Source organism: Anser brachyrhynchus (assembly GCF_964034855.1).
Source record: "Anser brachyrhynchus genome assembly, chromosome: 1".
In the NCBI taxonomy this organism is placed as follows: Eukaryota; Metazoa; Chordata; class Aves; order Anseriformes; family Anatidae; genus Anser; species Anser brachyrhynchus.
Window position 1 is genome coordinate 94,921,479 of NC_137694.1, and position 16,606 is coordinate 94,938,084.

Here is a 16,606-nt window from a genome sequence, read left to right on the forward strand (position 1 = left end):
TCAATCAACATTTGCCTTTTAGGTCAATACATTTTGATGTTTGCCATAACAGAAGCTAGAACCAACATGCTTATTCTTGCAATTATTTTGCTTAACCCTTTCGGTGCCTGGAAGAACGTTTGCAAGAAAAAATGGAGAGTTGAATAAGAGCGTGCAGCCTCTGTGCGTGGCCTTTCTCTCAGATAAATCCAGAAAAATGCTGGTGCAGTTCTGTTATCTGGAAGAATCGCACTGTTCCTTGCCAGCGCTGGCACAGAGCATGCAACAACACTGCCAGTAATATTAAATATCACTAATAGCCCACCTGAATAGCCGGGAGACAAACATTCAGTTATTAAAAGCAATGGTACAGAATTGCCTAATTAAGCCCGGTAGCTTGCTGTTTACAGTGGGCTGGTGCCAAAAGAAGAACACAATTTTACAGCTTTTATTGCTATTGTTTCAGTGTATTGAAAAAAAAAAAGAAAAAGAAAAACGATTTTAATCAAACGCGGGGTATTTGAACTCTGCAGCCACCATTTGCTTCAGCCACAGCGAGATAAGCAGGAGAATGAGCTCTTGTGCGTTCGTCTGCTCAGTTTATACAAGCAGTAAGGAAACTGTTTGCTCGTGCTTGCTGCGCTCCCCTTGCCAGCAATCCCTATGCCAGCGCGAGTGCTCACAAAGAAAACAGCATCTGCCTGGCGAGGGTTGGTGCAACACGTGCCGCATGGACGGACAGACAGACGGCTTCCCCAGCCCCACCACCCATTCTGCAGGAATGATTTTGTGTCCCAAATATCCGAGCTTTAGATGAGCTCAGGAGTACAAGAGGATGGAGGAATCAGGCCTGGAACTGCAGCACAAAACGTGCATGCACAGTCACATGCACCCTGCCAAAAAAATGCGCACACACACTCACATTAGGCTTGTGGGCAGACTCTCTCTCTCTCTCTCTCACATGTATATGTATAAACACATATATATGTGTATGTATATATGTATATATGTATGTGTATATATATCTTTTTATTTTTCTCTGGGCCACAAGTCTTCCTTGCAAGCCTAGAATTGCCAAAAACCCCTTTTGTTGGACTCGCTCCAAATGTTTGACAGGACCAGCAACCGGTTGTGTTCCAGAAATAACAGGGAAACGAGGAACAGGCAAGCTGTACGTAAAGAGGGAAAAGAGAGAAGGTCGTAAAGAGAAAGGCAAGTGCATGGAGGAGGTTTCATCATCCATGGGTAAAACCCAGAGCAATGGGGGCACGATGCCCTTGGGAGGGAGTAATCAGCATCTCCCTCACACCACCTGTCTCTGATCCCAAACAGGAACAAAATCCCCCTTTTCTGGCTGGGGTCTGGGCGCACGGCATCTCAGCAGGTGCCCACCATGAGGCTCCTCAGGTGCAGCACCCGCCCTGCACCACCCCCAATACAGCTCCTCAAGGCAGAAGGGAGGCATGAGGTCAGCGTGCTCTGTCACAGCCTAAACATAAAGATAAAAAGCAAGCAAAACTGTCTATTAGCACATGGAAGATAAACAACTGTTTCCCCCAGTTTCCCATAACTCATTGCCTTAATGGCAGAAGATAGGCAATTAATAGTGTGGCTTCCGTCTTAAATCACATCAGGGGCTATGGTTTAAACCCACTTTAAAGAAACTAGGCCAATCATTTTATAAGGCGTGGGAATTGTTAGATCGTGCTATCCCTTCTGCTTCATACAATTGCATGAAGCCTGATACTGTAGAGAGGTTTTAATGAAGGCCTTATATAGCTCTAGGTCAGCACATTTGCATTTGTGAAGATTACATTGAAAGCACAAGAAGTGAAAGAGCATGAACAAACAGCAATGTTTTCATCTTTTAAAACAACATTCCCTCCGTGGGAATATGGTACAAGACACTGGGAAACAATGGTTTCTATTTCCAGCTCTGCTGTCAGCTCGCAGGAGTCTGACCTTAAGCAAATCATTTTACTCTGGAACCTCATTTATCTGCCTCGGGTGTGTAAGGCTCATTAGTACCCTTACTAATGAGCTCCACATAATCATATGCAAAGCACAGCATTTTTGTAGATTTTGGAAGACTAAGATTTGTAAAGCCCTTTGAAATTCAAGATGATGTAGATATGTAAAGATCTCCCTCCTGCTCCCTCTCTTGCGCACACAAACATGAACACACCATCCAGGTGATAAAGACAAATTCTGTTTCGAAAATTTCGGTTCCCAAGCACCAGCTGTGTAACTCAAAGTCCGGTTTTGAAGTTTTATTACTTCTTTGAAACAACATTGCTATAAAACACACACTCACAAAAGAAACCCAAACAGCAGCAACTTACCGGAATGGTTGGTCTTGAGAAGGCAATAAAAGCCTAAACAAACTTGAACTTTGGACTGCATGCTTTGTTGAGTTATTGAATTTGACAGGTTAATTTATTGCTTTGATCTGATTTATACACTGGCTGTGCACTTGCAGAGCTTCTTCTGGTGAGGTGCTACTTTTATACTTTGTGCTCTGTTGTAGTCCTAATCATACAGATTACCTACCTGCCAGGAGTGCACAATTACAAGTCTATCTTTTATTCAACTAATTGGTACAGGTGGATAAAAAAAAAAAAGGTTTTCGTGCCTGCTACCCCAAAGCAAAGAATGACTCTGTTCCCAAAAGACTGTCTTAATTTTTTGCAGTTACAACAGTTGGTCTGATAAAAGATGTTACCTCTACCTACAAATCTCATCCAGCTGATATCTTTTGAACAACACACTTGCAACAAAGTACCAGGATAAAAAGTCTGACTCCTCACTGGAATTTGCAGGCTCTTTCTGGCAGCCTATGCACATCCACTAAGGGCTGGAATCCAGCAGCAGTTCTGTGACCAGAGCTAACTACAGTTACTCATGCTACTTTAAAAAGATTAAACTTTTCCCAAAATTCAGTTGAATTTCTTAATGGGAAAGTGAAAACAAAAATCAAGGGGAATTTTGCAGAAGGCTGCCAAAAACAGCCTTACAACCAAGCTGCAATATCTTTGCACAAAGCAGCATTTCATTTCCCCCTCCACGCACAGGGACCATAAGCCATACCCTGTCGATTTTTATTCTCTAGCTCTGAGCCAAGGCTTCCCCAAGAGCCTCCAGCAGAGCAGGCAGGTACGTCTCCCTTGCACAGCCAGCTGCCCAAAACCCAGGTGTAAAACACCTCCTGTCTGCAGGCAGGGAGCTAATTGAGTCCCCAGACACCAGGGCACAACTCAAGCAATCCAAGCTGCTCTCGCACAGCCAAGGGCTGCTGAGGGGACATTACCCACCGTGGCACTGGTGCGGCGGGTTTTTGGGACACAAGGACATGTGGCCGAGGCTGCTCGGTCCCTGCCAGATGCCTGGCCCTTGCAGGCAGCAATCGCTCGCAGAGGCAGGGCTGAGGCAGAGCTTGTGCACGCCTGCATGTGCGGGTGTGGAAGAGAGACACGTGCTGCTTTCACCTCTGCTCTCAGCTAGAGAATATGGGCAGCCATGTGCCCACACTGCAACTGGAGAGCTTTCACGGGGGTGAAAGGGAAGACTTGCTGTGGGAAAAGCAGCCTGGGCAGCCCTGGATGATGCCCTGGGGCTCTGGTGAGCCGCAGCCTCCCTGCCAGAGCATCCCATGTGCCCAAGAGCAAGGAGCTTTGCTAGGGGATGATTACAGCGGTGGGGAATTTGTCCCAGTTCGTTGGGTGCAGGCTTTGCACATGCTAAATATTTGCTTGGCTAGAGGTTCTGGATATTAAAATTAAGGAGGAACAATATTTTGCAATGATAGATAAAGAAATGGTCCCCTTGGCAATTGAGGTTTTGCCAGGGCAAGGAAGCAGCTGAAAGACCACCATTTTACGGAAGATGAGATCAGATTCTTATCTCTGATCAGTTTTCTACAATTTGTTTCTCCACCAAATCTAATTGCATCACTTTGCATTTATCCTTAGGTAAGGAAAAGAAAAGTAGATTTAAGGTTCGATTTAAGAGAAATTAGGTAAGGCAAGGAGGTCAGAAGCTTTAACTATAACCTCATCTTGCTATCTGACTAGCATTATTCACTCCTTGCACTTGCCATAACCCTTCAGAAGCATGAGGGAAGACCTCCGTGCCTTCCTACAGCGAGTCCAAAGCCTCAATTCCCTCCACATCCCAGAAAAGCCACATGGCTCCCTTGGGGTTTCACCAAATCAGGAGCAGATCTCCGACCATGTCCCAGATGCAGCAGGCTGCACCACTCCTCCAGCCAGCGTCACTTTGCTACAACGGGCCAAGTCACTTCCAGCAAAACCCTCACCATGAAATTTGGGGAGAAGGTGATGAGCACGGTAGCCAGCTTCCTTCCCACGCTGGCTCTCATACATGCCTGTGCTGCAGTGCAGGGACTCATCTCTTATGATGGCAGGAGCTTCCCAAATGATCAGAACTTATGAGCAGTCAGTGAAGGTGTCCAAATTGAAAATAACCCTGTAAAAAAAAAAAAAAACAACAAAAAAACCCACATGAAAGTACATGGAAAGAGTTACTGAGGCCATGCAACATCTGTCTGAGCTATGGTGGTAGCAATTGGTGGGGATGGTCATAAGGAAGGATGAGGCAAAGCCCCGCATCTCAATCCAAATCCCTGGAGAAGTCTAGCTTGGTCCATTCACACTGCTTCCTGATGTCCCCTGTCCTGCAAAAGGAGTAGTTGGTGCTTGAAACCCTGCAGACGTCAATACCAAGCTCTTCTGGGTGAAAACAGAGCTTTCTCTAAGGGCTCTGTCCAGAGAAACAGTCTTCATTGAAATAAAGATTTTGTCCCTGACCAGGGGCTGGCAGCTTGCCCCAGCATCCCTCCCCAGACCATCCCCGTTCAGCATCACTGACCCCCAGCCCACACTGGCACTCGAGGACACGCAGGCAGCTGCATGTATCTGGAGGAGGGACAGCGGTGAGGAGTCACCCAAACTCCTGCCAAGAGCAGCAGACGAGCCCGAGGGCCTGGTGCCCAAGGCAGAGGGTGCTGCTGGCTCCCAGTGCCTCTCAACCTTTCCCACCAGGGCAGAGCAGGGCTGGCCGAGCCCCATGCCTGGCCCTGAGCTACCCCCTGCTGCCTGTTATTTACCCCTGGGGAGGGCTCCCGTACTATCCTCTTGTGGCTGAAGCAGTGGCTGGCATAGTAAGATGTCAAGAAGGTTTAAGGCATCTTGTCCCACCAGCCAGCTGTGCCAGCATCAGTCTCTGTGCTGTAAACTGGATTGAAAGGGAGAGAAGACAGTAGTTCCCATTCCCTCTCCCCCCTATCCAGTGCAGCAAAGCATCCTTTTCCTCACAGAGAGGAATGAGCCAGCGTGGGGCAGGGCTGCCAGAAGCCCCCGCACAGTTCATGATTACAAAGCCATTCTCCTCGCCTGCTTCTCAAGCCAGGGCAGACGCCGGGGTGTTTCCTCCCACAGGTGCAGGCAGCCAGCAGCCCACCCACTCCTGCCTTGGGGGAACGCTTGTTCCCTGCCCCGTGCGTGAGCTGGCTCTACATGCATTTGCATGTCTCCTGATAGTGCCCGGATAGTCGCTTTTTCCAGGCCTTCACTCAGGAGACGCCGGTAGCCCAGCACAGCATTATGACAATTAGCACCACGCTCGGTCTCCAGCACGCAGACCTCTCGGCAGCGTGAGCCAACACACAGCTCCGGGATGGGCCACGTGTGACAGCGACACTTCCCCGGCAGGACACGCAGCACACAGTCACTCATCAGCCCCAGCCCTCCCTGCTCTTTTGCATCTCTGGCACCAGCATCCCAGGCAGGCACTGCGCTGCTGGAGAGGCACAAGAGAGTTTAAGAGCAACCCTCCTCTCCCTTTGCTGGGATCTCTCCCTCGCACCAGTCTCCTCAGCACCAACTCCAAAACAAGGTTTAGCTCGCAGGGAAATGAAGAAAAGCAATGCAGAGAAAGGGAAACGGGAGAGGAGCAGCACGGAGAGCCAGGCCCCAGCCTGGCACGGCAGGGCCCAGCAAGCCGAGCCATGCCGCCAAGAGCTGCCAGGCGCAGATCACCTCCCACCCGCTTCCGCGGGCACAGGACACGGTGCCAAGGCGTCTTCCCCCGCGCATACCCGTTCTGCCCCTCACCCGTCCCAGTACAGAGCATGCCAAGGCAGACGGGCTCTGGGCCGCGGCCAGACGCAGATAGGTTTTTTCAGCTCGGCTCGCCCATCTTCTGTTCGGCTCCATGTCTGCAGCTGAGGCACCGGACTCAGCATCACAGCCTGTCCTCACCCCCAAGCAGATACACGTGGGGGCTGCAAAAAAGGCACCTCACCATGCTGCTCCACAAGTGCTTTTTATTAAGGGAGTTGTGGAGCATGTAATCAGTGTGACCAGGTGCTTCCAGAACTGCCCCGTGAGGCCTTCTGGTTAACTAGAGAGAAAAAGCAGGAGGCAGACTGACACTACGGCAGAACAGAGCTCTGCGGCTGCGAGGCTGGGGAGAGCAGACCAGCAATCGTTGCCTCCTGCCACCCTCACAGCCACGGCATTACACATACCGCATCAGAAGATGATGGTGGCTTCACAAATGGGGTATGAGGATGGCTGCGAGAGATGCAATGTTCTCCCGTGCTGGCCTCCCACAGGCACATCTGCTTGGAAAAAGCTCCCACCTGCACTGACAGATGTGGAAAAGAAGCTTATAATCAGGAGAATATCCCAACACAGACTTCCCCACGGCTTTCTGATAAGGACAGTATTTCTATACCTCATGCCATGCAACAGATGTGTTTCAAAGGGACCAGGCTACGTCCTGGTGACCCAAGATGTTAGTACTTGGGAACGAGGGAGACCAAAGGCAGGCAAATAAAAACATGCAGGGAATACATTGTTCACCAAAATAAATAAATAAATAAATAAATAAATAAATAAATAAAAAGAAGAGAACAGGAGAAAATACAACTTTCTGTGGGAGACATAGTCTCCCCACAGGAAGAAGTAGAGGTTTGTTTTAAGTGGGTTTATTTTTTGTAACATTACAAGTATTTTGTTTTAAAGGAATGGTGTTTCACCTGTAAAACCAGAGTTCATTTTATCTCCACCTACTCCTCATTAATCGACCTCAAAGAGCATTTTTACAATGAAGAGATACAATATTAGTTAAACTAATGACTTACATAGGCAGAATCATTCCCTCAATCTCACCGAATGCTTGGATCAAGCAGTTAGGTCCTGAGAACTGACAGCTCCAGCCAGGCTCTTGAAGGAGGAGGACACCTCAGGGGAATCCCCAGTCCCAGACTCCATCAACAGCATCAATGAGGCACGCAGCCTAGGCCATGAAGATGTGACATGGCAAAGAAAACTCTTTTGGGTGCACAGAGGAAGTAGCTGGAAATTTTCACAGGCAATCACTAGGGAAAGAAATGGCAACATCTAGGCAATTGCTGGGCCCTGCATTGAGAGGCAGGATGCAAAGCAAGCCCAAGTGGATACTGTAGATAACAGTGAAGTCCCATGTGAAGGGCATGCAGGAGGTGATCTGCAGGCTATAGCTAGCCTACAGCATGGCTGAGCCAAAAAGGACAAAGGCTGTAGGGCTACACAGACCCCGGGACCCACACATGGGGGACAGAATCAGGCACTTGATGTTCTAGCAATGGGTTATGACCAGAGAAACACAAAGAGGAGAGTAAGATGGTCAAATAGGCTAATTCTAGGCAAATAGCAAGGTTTGGCTACTTTGAGCTTTGACCACTTTGCTTTCCTCTTGTTGTCTCCCTGAGTTTCAATTTCTCTTCTCCGCAGCCAACATTTTGGCATGAGCAGACACATAAAAGAAAATGCATTGATGGGGTTAAAAAGGAAAACTTAAGCCAATAGGATTTGCACAAGTGGGAAAATGGGCAAGGAAGACAATGGCTACAAAGGTGAGGCTGGGAAAGGAAACAACTTCGGGAGCAGCAACACAGACCATGAGAGAGAGAGCATGACTGCAAACTGAATGCTGGCAGAAAGCAGGCAGAAAGCCTGATCTGGTGAGGAACATGGATAAAGCCTGGAAAAATAGGTCTGACTGGCACCCAGCTGGAACCAGCAAGGAGGTGACACAGGCACCATGAGGGACAGAAGTGGAAGCAACAGGAGAGGCAGGATCTGCCCATGTGAGCTCAAGCATGGCACTCCAAGGAAGAGACCAAGCAGGAGATGGGGAAAAGCAAGTACCACAGTTAGATGTGGTGGACCATATGCAATAGGAGAGAGAGGCCCTTGGGAGCTGCCCAGGAGAAGAGGCACCAAAGAGGTGTCAGCAGCTCTGAGTAGAAAAGCAGGTCTCAAAGTGAAGTTTGGCAGCAAAAGAAAAGTTTGCAAAGTATTTCCCACAAAAGTGACAAAGAAAAGAGAAAACACTGGCTAACAGATATAGGAGGGATGGGGGAAATTTGACAGGGGACACCACAGCATGTAAAAAAGCAGAGGGAGAGAGAGAAGACAGAGCAAAAGAAATCCACCAGCACCAGCCCTAAAAAAGACAGTGGGGTGCAGGCCATGGAGGAGCAATGCAGCAGGAATCTGGGGGCACAGGACAAGAGAGGGAGGATGCAGTAAGACCAGAAATGCTCCCAGGAAAGGATGGGGCTCCATGGTACTCCACATAAGATCCATGCAAGACACAGAGAGATAGGGAAGGCAGGGACAGAGAGAGATGTGGCCAAAGCAAGCTGAAAGCAAGGCTAATGGATTTAGCAAAGGCAAGGAGGAGTCTTCAGAAGCATGGGAGCAATAATTAAGAGGATGTGGCACCAAGATATGATGGCAAGTAATTAAAGGTTGGTAAGAGGCAGTAATTTAAGGCTAATAAGAGGCAGCAATTTATCAGGGGCCAACAAGAGTAAAGAGTCCAGGAGCAATAAATTCAACAATAGGGCAAAACCAAACAGGCAGAGCAAGAACTGGAGCCATCAGCATGATAACAAGGACCACAGCGCAGCAGCATACAGACTGCGCACAAACCCAGAGAGAAGCTGATCGAGGCCCCCCATGGGGCTGCCGGGCCTCCTCCCTCTCCTTATTCAAATCTTCCCCAAGCGTGCCGGGAGGCTTCTGGAAGACGACAAGCAAGCGACCAGGGAAGACTCATCTGTTTGAAGTAGGGGCCCGCAGCGTCCTCGTCTCCACGCCCAGTGTCTAGACCGAGAGCTCTCGGGGCAGAGGCTGTCACGAGCCCCTGACCGCTTCAAGGGGCAATGCGGGGATTTGCAGGGGTCAGCAGCCACTGGTAAGCCCCTGAAGGAAGGTGCCACCCCTGGGCCTGCTGAGCACAGGCAGCACGAGGAAGGGGCAAGAAGGCTTAATGTTTGCAGCCTTAGCTAGGAAGTGCCAGCCAGGTACCTGTCTGGAGAGCAAAGGTCCGTCCTCCCATTGTCCCTGGGAAGCAGGAGCCTGGGCACCAATTTGGGAGCAGGAGGACATGAGGAGCATGCTGCCTTCCCTAGAGCTCTTACTGCATCTTTCTGACAGCCTCCTAGAAGCAAGAAGATTTTTTAAAATGTTTATTAGTAGTGCTTCTACTCCAACAAGTCCAGACTGACAGGGAACAGTTGCACTCTGTGTCCCGGCTTGAGTATCCCAAGCTTGAGCATCAGCTCATGCTGCTCCCAAGCAAGCTGTGGAGCTGGTCAGTGCCCAGTGACCGCACACCCGTAGTCAGGTTTCCTCCAGATCCCCCTCCCTGGGCTCTGCTGCGGTACAGCCCGAATGTACAGCTGAGGACGCCGGGTGTGGAAAGGAAGAGCTACCCCAAAATCAAGGGAAGCGTCCTGAGACACTGATGCAGAAACCGTGGGAAAGAGGCTAACGACATTCATGCTCATCAGGAGACAGATAAAACCACTTCAGTAACAGAATTACATTATGACAGCTAAGGAAGAAAAAAAAATTCTTTGTTCACCGTGTCTGTAATAAAGTACAAAGGTATCTGCCTTTGCACTACTGGTTGCACGGGCAGGTTGCAGTCCTGGATGAGGGCTGGAAGTTGCTGGTGCGCTATGTGCCACTTTCCAAGCAGGACATCAGCCTTTTGCAATGTTGACTCAGACATCCCACCCCGCTCCAGCCCCTCATGCCATAAAGTGCACATAAATCACCTTTCCTGGGGTCCTCCTCGCTGGAACAAAAAGAGGAGACTGCAGGGTTTGCCAGCTCATATAGACATGCAGACCTTCTGCATTTACACAGACAACCAAGAGAGAAGCAGGGAGCACACTAGGGTCCTCACCAGCTGCTGAGGACGTGCTTCATCCTTGTCAGGCATGGGAGAGTCTATGTTGGTGTTCATTCTCAGAAACCATTAGAAACCAACAGAAAACCATTAGAAACCTGAATTTTATTCCTTGTAGAACTTTTTTTTTTTTTTTTTTTTTTTTTTACTACATGTTTTTACTAGTGTATTCCATTTGCAAATTCAAGGGAATAGTATGGGAAAAGTTTCTATTTTTAACAAAAGAAAATAAAACTTCTGAAGTAATGAAGTATTCCTGAATTAAAAGATTAATCTTCTTGAAAGAGTTTTACAGCCTTATGTACTCCCACACAATACGTTTTACATACTTACATTTTGCATGCATATATACATACAATTCTCCTACAGAGTACAAAAATAAAGTGATCTATATTCTAAACCTACTCTACATATGCATTTTTCTTCTTCAGACATATGTGAGAAAGTTTGAAAAACTGTACCAGCCTGCAACGAGGGCGATGAGTGAGGACAGAGCTGGATAAAAGCTGTGTATTTCTAGGCAGTAAAGCATCCTCTCTTATCTGTTAACTTTAAAGACACTTATATTATTTATTTTAACTATCTTTGTTAAGAGAACTCTATCATCAACAACAGAATAGCTGTCCTGATAGCATAACTTTTATTGCACCATTCACATCCTGAGCTGAATCTTGCTACCCCATCCCAAAAGGAAGACTTGTTTTATATAGCTGTCAGAATATTCATGGCAATATATAAAGCACATTTAAAAGGCCATACCAGTAAGATAAATGTTTATTTCTCAGTTTGCATCATCGCTATTCTTTTCTGAGAAATCCATTAATGACTAAGCACGCTTTATGACCAGCTTTTAAAATCATAGACTCATTTTGGTTGGAAAAGACCCTTAAGATCATCAAGTCCAACCATCCACGTAACACTATGAGTCTGCTGCTAAACAATGTCCCTAAGCACCATGACCACACATCTCTTCAATACCTCCAGGGATGGGGACTCCACCACATCCCTGGGCAGCCTGTTCCAATGCATGACCACCCTTCTCCATGAAGTTCTTCGTAAGGTCCAATCTAAACTTCCCTTGGTGCAACTTGAAGTTGTTGCCTCACATCCTATCACTTGTCACCTGAGAAAAGAGACCAACACCCTCCTCACTGCAACCTCCTCCCAGGTAGCTGTAGAGAGCCATGAGGTCTACCCTCAGCCTGCTCCAGACTAAACAACCCCAGATCCCTCAGGTATTCCTCACGTGTCTTGTTCTGCAGCGCCTTCACCAGCTTTGTTGCTCTCCTCTGCACACGCTAGAGCAACTTACTACCCTTCTTGTAGTGAGATGTCCAAATATGTATGATTTCACCTTACATAAGAAAAAAAAAAAAAAAGCTGTCACAGTTTTGCCTTCAACGTTCACAAAACACAGTAACTGGAGACATGGGCATAGCTCAGAGCTCACTGGAGTGGTAACACACTAGATTTGCTTAGGTCTACTTTTTCCTGGTCCAGGTCTGCTTTCCCTCTTCCTGTTCTAGCAGTCTGGGTTTCAAGAGGTGAAAGGTGAAACTTTTTCCTGAAAAGTTTGCAGCTCATTCTTGAGCTTTTGACCAGGGACTGACCTGAACAGTCTGGCAAGCCTAGCAGTATCACATGCAGGGTCTCTCAAAGTGAGTGTACAAGTGACATGAACGACTTACAAAAGGATCGTGAATGACCTCCAGATCAGTCATTGCTCACTTCATTATTCAGTAAATTCAGAAAGAGCAGGCAACTGCAGGAGTAATTGCAAGCCTTCACTGCCTTCGGATGAGGATCTTGTAGTACTCTTCAGACAAGCTTCTCTCTACCTCTGGTTTCTTATCTAGCTGATACTATTAATGACTGACTGTCCTTTGAAGCCACCTGGAAATCTGATGATGAATAATGATAATAGCATGCTTTTAAAAGCCTATACTGAGGCTTTTCCTCGAATTGCTACTAAGGCCCTTCCCCTCAAAATGTATGCGGGCTACCACTGGTGACTCAGTTCTTACTCCTACATGCTACACCAAAATGCAGCACATTGCAAAGGACAAGGTCACAGGTGGCACTGTAAGCATCTCGCAAGATCTTTCATTGTTGTGACCTCAAATTTCCAATTCTTACCCCAAAAACCCCAAGTTTATTGGCATCATTTACTGGGCTGGTTTTGGTAGAATGAAAGTCCTTGGGCAAGGGCCTGTGGTCTCCCTGAGGATAATAACAAGACATACCTGCCCAGCTCAGCAGGGTTTATTGGTTGGCCACGAACTGCAGTGTTTAGTCCCAGTCCTCTTGGAAATTTTATGGTGAGCCTGAGTTTGATTCTCACCAAGCGCAAACATCCTCCTGTCTCTCCCCAGAGGCCTGGGGGCACCCCAGAAGCTACAAGGCAGCTCTGGGCCTTCCCAGAAAGGCTCCAAGAGATACATGGGCAATGACTGAATGCCATCCACGAGCCATGGATGAAGGTTAATCAAGTTCTACCTCTCTCTGAGGCCAAGTCAATGGAAAGAGCTCAGCACTGGCCTGGAGATCTTTGAGCTGAGGCCTAAAAAGCAGCACCATGCAGCATTTGGTACTGTGAACTACATGTACCGTCTGAGACCATCTGGACAGGGTTACAAGGTTTCATGAAGCATATGTGAACACATCTCTGCACTGCACTGATGTAAACATTTCACTCAGACTCATCACCAGTAAAAATCACAGCCCAGACAAGTTTACAGAAGCAATGGGCAACTGCTTTCAATTGTCTACTCCCACTCCTAACTCTAAAGCACCACCTTAGTCATCTTTCCCTCAGGCTCTCTGACTAGCAAGGGAGGGGAGAAATTTCACCAGAAACTAAGAGGAAAACCACGTGTGAAGTCTAGATTGGTTAGCGCAACAACCACTTTCTCAAAAGAGCCTAGATCAAGTTTTGAGAGCTAAGAGGAAGATTTATCAAGTAAAACCCAAAGAGTTACTGAGTCATCCTCTTAATCAATCATAACAGCTGGAAACAAATACACACTCAACAAACACAGCCCAGGATATACCACCTTTCCCCTACAAGACCAAAATAAGTGCCTGAAGGAGGAACCAATCCCCAAATCAAAGCATCTGAAAAGAGACAACCTCTCACACAGCATCTTTGAGCTAGTGAAGTACCCAAGTTCATTAGTGCTGTCTTGAGTTTTTGCTAACAGTGGACCAATCCTAATAAATAAATAAATAAATAAAGATTAGACACATATCCATTAGCCAACAACAGTGGATACATTTTGCCAAGAAACACAGCTGGCCACATAGGAAGAGAAGCATTCCCAGGTACCAAGGCTGGCTATAAGGAACTACTACAGTAGACTGGAAGCTGGCAAATGTTGTGCCAATTTTCAAGAAGGGCAAGAAAGAAGACCCTAGCAATTACAGGCCTGTCAGTCTCACGTCAGTGCCTGGTAAAATTATGGAGAGGATGATCCTTGAAGTTATTGAAGCGCACCTGGGGGACAATGCAGTCATTGGTCCCAGCCAACACGGGTTCATGAGGGGTAGGTCCTGCCTAACTAATTTGACTTCCTTTTATGATAAGATCACCCATCTAGTCGATCAAGGGAAACCAGCTGATGTGATCTTTTTGGACTTTAGCAAAGCTTTTGACACAGTTTCTCATAGGATCCTACTGGACAAAACATCCAGCATACAACTTAACAAAAACATCATACGATGGGTGAGCAATTGGCTGACGGGCAGGGCTCAAAGGGTTGTGGTAAATGGGGCCACATCTGTCTGGCGGATGGTCACTAGTGGGGTCCCTCAAGGCTCCATTTTAGGGCCAGTCCTCTTCAATGTTTTTATAAATGATTTGGATGTAGGACTAGAAGGTGTTTTGAGCAAATTTGCCGACGACACCAAACTTGGAGGAGTTGTGGACTCGGATGAGGGTGGAAAGGCCTTGCAGAGAGATCTGGACAGATTGGAGAGCCAGGCGATCACCAACCGCATGAAGTTTAACAAAGGCAAGTGCCAGGTCCTGCACCTGGGATGGGGCAACCCTGGCTATACGTACAGACTGGGCGACGAGACGCTGGGGAGCAGCCCCGCAGAGAGGGATCTGGGGGTTGTGGTTGACAGCAAGTCGAATATGAGCCAGCAGTGCGCCCTGGAAGCCAGGAGGGCCAACCGTATCCTGGGGTGCATCAAGCATGGCATTGCTAGTCAGTTGAGAGAAGTGATTGTCCCGCTCTACTCTGAGCTGGTGCAGCCTCACCTCGAGTACTGTTTGCAGTTCTGGGCACCACAGTACAAAAAGGACGTGAAACTGTTGGAGAGTGTCCAGAGGAGGGCGACGAAGATGGTGAAGGGCCTAGAGGGGAAGACATATGAGGAGCAGCTGAGGTCGCTGGGCCTGTTCAGCCTTGGAAAGAGGAGGCTGAGGGGGGACCTCATCGCAGTCTACAACTTCCTCGCAAGAGGGAGCATAGAGGCAGGTGACCTATTCTCCGTAAACACCAGTGATAGGACCCACGGGAATGGTGTTAAGCTGAGGCAGGGGAAGTTTAGCCTGGACATCAGGAAGAGGTTCTTCACCAAGAGGGTGGTTGCACACTGGAACAGGCTCCCCAGTGAAGTAGTCACTGCACCAAGCCTGTCTGAATTTAAGAAGCATTTGGACTGTGCACTTAGTCACATGGTCTAAACTTTTGGGCAGACCTGTGTGGTGCCAGGAGTTGGACTTGATGACCCTTATGGGTCCCTTCCAACTCGGGATATTCTATGATTCTATGATTCTACTTCAATTAGGGGCTAGTTCTGCCTCCTTTAGAGGCAAGTCCATCAGCAAGTCCATCCCTTGAGCAAACGAAATCTTTCTCCTCTCAAAATAGTATTTAATTTTCCAGAAGTTCAAAGATTTTTAAAGAGGTCTCCTCTCAAAATGGCAAAATGCAGCCAGGTGAGCCCTCACTGCCATCCTGGAGGCAGTGGGGAAGGGAAGGCGGATGTTTGTTGAGAGGTGCCCCGACTTACAGGGATGCCACTTGCTTTTCCCAGACATACGTCATTCTTGTCACCAGCATTGCTGGTCCTTGTCCTAGTCTTGAAAAGCGATAGGTAACAGTGCTGGACACTGACTGATGCTTAATCAACCTGATGAGAAGTCAGGGGTACAAGCCATCAGTATCTCAGGGCCAATACCTCCAACAAACACTCAAGAAACTTAGTAGATAACAACAGGAGGATTTGTTTTGAATGCACGGAAAGATCAGATCAATTTTTGCCAGGTATTTAATTGCAGGAACCTGTTCTTTAACTTCCATTTTCAGGGCACTTTAATCATCCTCAGCTCCTGTCTTAGAGAGGACAGCATGTATATTTTTAAAAGAAAGTCAACCAGATAAGCAAACTGTCAGGCGAGAAGAACAAGCACTTCGTGTTGTACCTTTGAAGTTACTTCCACCACACCCAACCTCTCTAAGAATGCACTTCCTGGATATGTTTTCTTTTTCTGATAAATATATAAAATGAGCAATAAATGTGGGAAATGTACTTTTTTCCATCCCCAAAAGCAGAACGCATTTCTTGGAAATCACAAATTGCCACCTTCCCCAACTCCAGCCAGATGAGCAGTCCACAAATATCAAAAAGGAACCCTTTCCTGAGGTTTGGCTTACTTAGACAAACAAATCAGAAACATCCTGGGAACAAAGCTCCGTATGTCTTAATATCCCTACTCGGACCAAAGCCAGAGTCTCTTTTGCCTCTGTTCCAAACAGAGAAATAAATGATGTGCTTGCATCCAAGTCAATAAAAGCCATTCGGCGCTTTCCCAGCACCGCAGGTTTTCAAGTAAACACTATTAGCCTGCTAAATATCTAATGTCACTTGCCCTTCACTAAAAAAGAATCGTTTCTAATAACTATTCATATCATATTAGATAGACCAAAACTTCCCAATATTATAGGGTAGAAAAAAAATGAGTCACTTATACTCGGGTTAAGTATGCTTTCTTGTGAAATTACCTACTGAGTTTGAGACAATGAAATTAAGCTCTAGGCAGACTAAATATGTTCCAAACACTTCAGTCTCCCCTCAGGATTATTATTTTTTATACATGGAATGCCTTCAAGAACAGACCTGCAGCACAAGTGTCACTGAAAGAACAGCACCACTTGCTAAACACCTCTCACCAGCAGCCCCTGTTCAGTGCCCTAGCACAGATGAGTGCATGCTTATGCTCTGCCACCCTTAAAAGCCCAAGGTACTTTATCCTCTGTTAGATGACTCAGTTAACAACACCCAGAAAGGAGTGCCAGGCAGTCAGATCGAGCTGATATGAAGGCCAGCATCTCATCAGCAATTTTTTTTT

The 16,606-nt window shown here is 47.2% G+C and overlaps 1 long non-coding RNA gene across 1 annotated transcript; it reads right to left on the minus strand.

Moving 5' to 3' along the window:
• Nucleotides 1–1,125: 1,125 nt before the first annotated feature.
• On the minus strand, nt 1,126–9,018 carry LOC308176734. The gene is made up of 3 exons (XR_013938556.1): nt 6,111–9,018; nt 4,364–4,464; nt 1,126–1,468 (listed from the first exon to the last, which is right to left on the minus strand). It is a non-coding gene; the product is annotated as an uncharacterized lncRNA (long non-coding RNA).
• Between the last annotated feature and the right edge of the window lie 7,588 nt (nt 9,019–16,606).